The following is a 5,270-nucleotide window of genomic DNA, read 5'->3' on the forward strand; positions in this document are numbered from 1 at the left end:
AAAAAAAAAAAAAAAAAAAAAAAAAAAAAAAAAAAAAAAAAAAAAAAAAAAAAAAAAAAAAAAAAAAAAATCTATTGTTAAAGGTTTTGAGTATGCCTTTCCTTAGAAGGTGAGATAGTGGAGGTGGTTGTTAACTTTGTTGAGATAAAAGGTAAAAATGGGCTTTTATTGTAACCAAAAAAAAAAAAAAAAAGCGTGTAAATTTGTTAAGATGAATGAAATTTGGTTCTTAGTATAGTATTAAGTTTCACGGTCACGTTTGTACAAAACATGTTATCTATGGTTACATGTCAGATGTTTCAGTTATGTTTGTCTATGATTGCACAGATCACACAATCTCTATCTTGCTGCCACAAGAGTGCGATTGTGACACTAAACTATTTATATTATGACATTCAAGTAAATATTGTGCTTAGAAAAAAAATTAGAGAATAAAAACACGTAGTTTTAAATCTTTTTGGCAAATGATGCCCTTTTGCTTATATATTATTGCTCTTTCGTAACTAAAACTTGTGCTCGTCATTACATTTAACCATTGAATCCAGTAAAATTACTCTAGTATGATCTCAGCTAAGTCGTTAATTGGCTTTTAACTTGGTAGAGATAAAAGGTAAAAATATCAAATGGCATATTCTAACCACAACAAATAAAATAAAATAAAATGTAAATTTGTGCTTTTCAATCTTGGCCCAAATATGGCTCGATTGGGTCGTCCCTTGTCTATCATGACGTGTGTGGTCACAATCTACTTTTTATTAGTGGGGTTGTGACACTCTCTCTTACTTAATTTAGTCATAGTCTTCAATGACTTTCTCGAGAACACAAGCGTATCGCCGTGACACTAAGCTACCTGCAATATGATATTCAAGTCAATATCGAGCTTAAAAAGAATTAGATAATAAATGTAAAAACTTGTCCGAATCATTACATTAATTTATTCCATCCCATACAATTATTCGAGCATATATATTGAATTAGTTCTCAATGGTCCTAAAATTGATGGGATGATAATTTGAATCTATCTTCCACCATAACTCTAACTTAGATGGTAAACTTAACCAACTTTCAAGCATAATAAGTTAGACTGGACTAACACATACCTATGGAACATGTGAGCTTTGGTTGGCTTACAAGCCACGTGAGTCAGTCTAATCGGGCTTTGGCCATCCCATATGTGGGTTGACTCGATTGAACCTTAGCCAACTTATGGGTCGGCCAATTATGACTCATGAGTTAGCTATGGGGCAAGACTTTGATCTACTCATTTTAATTCATTATTTATGGTTTATGTCAATTAAACTATATTGAATTTAACATAATAATTTAAAAAATTTAAACGACGAAAATGTCGGTTGAAATCAATCAAACACAGAAATTAGGTTTTCAATAAAATAAAATAAGAGTGGTGGAAATAAAAAGTGGGTTAAGCACGAGGGTGACTGACCACCTTGTACTCTTTAAGAAATTGATCAAAGTTTTATTTAAACATTAATTTAATTATTATGCTTTTTGTTATTATAGTAATAAAATAAATAAATAAATAAAACAAATTTGAGTTGCCTTGCCTCGGTAAAGCAATATTTTGAATCATTCACGTAGCTTTCACTTTTTTTTCTTTTTTTTCTTTTTTTTTTTAATTTGGTGCGATAATATCAAAAATATGTTGAAAAATACCTTTTTAAATCAAATAGAAAATAAAATATTTTTTTATTATACTCGCTATCTTCTCAGGATAGATATAGGTTACGAAGATAGGTACAAAAAACGTTTAATTAGTTTGTTATAAATTCGTCTGACGGTGCAGAAATCTTTAAGGAGAGTCATTCATCAGATGAAGTGAGTTCAAGAAAACTAATAAGCTTCAGATAGAGTCGGTGACAACAAAAGAAGGTAAGTAACGATATACGAAACCCTCACGCTAAGCTTATATATGATTTGATGTCTAATTTATGATTGCTTACGAACATTTATGATTTAGAGCCCACAAATAAACTATTTTGTGAACGGTTCATTCTTATACTTATCTTTTGTAGGTGATAGCAGATGGGCTGGTTGGATAAGAGCGTTCTGAATCCCGAGTCTTTCCATTCTTTATGTATCGTGTTTTTGTTGATTGTACTCTTGTCAGATATAAACTTAAACTACTTTGGTTATGTATGTGTATATGTATATGCATGTATGCATGCATGGGTACTGAGGTGATAATTGCGACAAGTGGGACATGATGGTTGGATGAGGTGGGAGCATCATAAAATCATATGGATCACTCCACCAAATCAACATATCCCAACACTTTTTTTTTTTCCTTTTTTTAATTTCACTTTTTTCTGTCTTTTTCCGTACATGACCTCCTATTACCAATTAATTAAAACACATCAAAGTCATATTTCCTTTGTCTCCTTAATGGTTTTACTTTATAGGGATCTTTTGCTTTCTATTTTCCTTTAATTTTTCTTTTTTTTTTTTATTTTCTTTTTTAGGAGATAAGTTACAAATACAAAACAATATGGTCACGGTCAATTGATGAAACAATATGGTTAGGTTGTAGATAAAAAAGGATAGGATTAGGATAGATTGATAAGACGATAGGATTTAGGATACGTTAGAAAACGATATGACTAAGGTATATTCATGAAATGATACTACTATGAGACGTATTAGAACGAGAAGACAATGACAAGTTTAGGAAATGGTATGGTTAGGATATGTATATGGAAACGATATGATGTATATAATTTGAATGATATAATATGATTGACATGCAAAACGACGAACTAGCATGAAATACAACTCTGGAGCATGAATGAAATATTTGATAAATAATATGATAAACGATATAAGAAATGATATGATATGTAAGAAATGTTAGTGAGGTTGTATTAAGGATAATTAAAACGAAAAAAAAATGTAGGGATCTCATGCATTATTGTGTGCTTATGCATTGGGGATACCTCTATTCTTTCATGATGGTCGGACATGTACACTACTAGGCAGGAGAATGAGCATTATGTTTGGCATAATGTTGTCGTGACGGCCGCTACTTCTAACGGGTGTCTGGCATTGTGAGCTATCAGAGAATTCTCACGCGACAAGAAAAGGGGCCCAGGAGGTGTGCGAATTGACTGGCGAATCTATACTCACACGTGTGGGCCGTGTGTAGAAAATTAATTACACATCCAAACTGCTCGTTAAGATAGCCGTCATAGAAAAATAGGCTATTATGGTATGTCCTATTTATGACATTGTATGTGTTTGCATTTAATCTTAACTGTGGAGTCACGGAGTATTTACAAATATTTTTATTTATTTCAAATAATTCTATTTAATATAAAAAAAGATAACTCAAATTTGAAGACGAAATCAAAACAAAATGTATGATATTAATATATTTTTTTATTATTTTATATTTGCAGAGGAAACTATTTAATGTGATTTACCATTTAAATTTATATATGAAAATAAAAGTCTAAATTATTTTCTTTCTATGGACATAAAAGGTTGCTATATATTTTTAATAATAATAATAATAAAAATAATAATTAAATTAAAATTTTATTCCTTAAACTTAATTTTGAATATACAGGTTTTTGAGATATTAATTGGATTCAATAAATAAACAAAAAGGGAAATAAAAATGATTTTAATAAGCAAAATCCTAATCTGTAAAGCTTAGCTAAGGATTTAAAAAATGGCAACCTCATATAAATACTACAAATATAGTAATCCAAAAAAGTATTTCCAAATTAGTAGAAACCCAAAAAAATAAATTAATTATGTAATTCTTAAACACATTAAAATATATTTATAATTATCATATTTTCGAGATAATTACAAAAAAAGAAAAAGATTATTATTAAAATAAATTATAAATTTAATCCAAATTTCATGAACATAATAAATTAAGTTTAATTTAAGTATATATTTATAATTAAAAGGGGTTGAAAACAAGTTTTTATTTAATTAAATCAATTATTGGCACTTAAAAATGTAATTTAATTTTCCAACATTATTCATTTCCAACGTGTGAATATCAATAGTGAAAAAAAGAATTTTTTAGATTCAAAATAAATACTCTAGAAATAATAATAATATTAAAAAGGAACAAAATATAATATTCCACATGCAATATTCGCACGTGCGAAGGAGTACTTAGAGAGGGGGGGTAGGCGACGGTTCCGATGCACATTAAAACTCTCTCTCTTGTTCATCTCTCTTCAGTTGAAACCGTTTTCCATAGCTTTCTCTTCTTCTCTCCTCTCTGACAAAATCACTGCCCCATTTTCTAAGCTACGAAGCTCACAACTAACGAATCGACCTCCATTTCTCTCTCTCTCTGCAACTTGATCGTCGTCATCATGGCCTCACAATTCCGAGAAATCTCCCTCACACCAGAATCATTCCGCGTCAAATTGGAGGATGCGGACCAGATCGAGTTCATTTTTGCTGTAGAAAATCGTCCTCTCGCATCGGAATCTCAACAACACTGCGATTCCTCCGCTCCAGAAGAGTCGTTGTTGATCTCCGCTGTGGACGACGAGGACGGTTTCAGAACGCCGACCTCTTCGGATTATAAGATTCCGTTGGTGGAACACTGTCCGCCGGCGCCTAGAAGACCGAAACCGATCTCGTTGTCGAGAACGTCGCCGAGAGTTTCCGGCGTTCGTAGAGGTTTCAGAGTGTATATCTCAGACGAAATCGTTGATTCGATCTTCTCGTCTAGTTTCGGCTCCGATTTTCTGCAACACAAGAACAAGAAAGCTCGGAAGGACGAACGTGGCGGTAAAATGAAATTATGATCACGTGAACGAGAATAACATCGTCGGTGAGAGCTTCCTGCGTTCGCTGAGGTTTCAGAGAATCTATAATTTCCGATTAAATCGTAGAGTCGAATTTCTCGTCCAGTTGCGACTCCGATTTGCTGCACCAGAAGACAGAAAGTTCGGAAAAGGATGATCATGCCGGTGAAACGAAATCATGTTAGTTTCTCTTGATCGTTAGTTAATTAATAATTTTATTCTGAGATTTCTTCACGATCCGAAGATCCGAAACGATGACGAAAATTACACCAGGAACGAACAAAAGGCATGATAAATGCGAAGTTCCACGTTTTATTTTATTTGTTTGGAGGTTTGTGCCTAGTTAAGGACGCCTTTTTGTTCCTCAAAAGTAACAATTTGGATACTCCATATATATAGGTTCTATTGGTGAATTATGTGATCCTAGATTTCGATCTCTTAATACTTTATTTATACGTTTGAAAGCCCAAAACC

This window comes from Cucurbita maxima, unplaced genomic scaffold (genome assembly GCF_002738345.1).
Source record: "Cucurbita maxima cultivar Rimu unplaced genomic scaffold, Cmax_1.0 Cma_Scf00030, whole genome shotgun sequence".
In the NCBI taxonomy this organism is placed as follows: domain Eukaryota; kingdom Viridiplantae; phylum Streptophyta; class Magnoliopsida; order Cucurbitales; family Cucurbitaceae; genus Cucurbita; species Cucurbita maxima.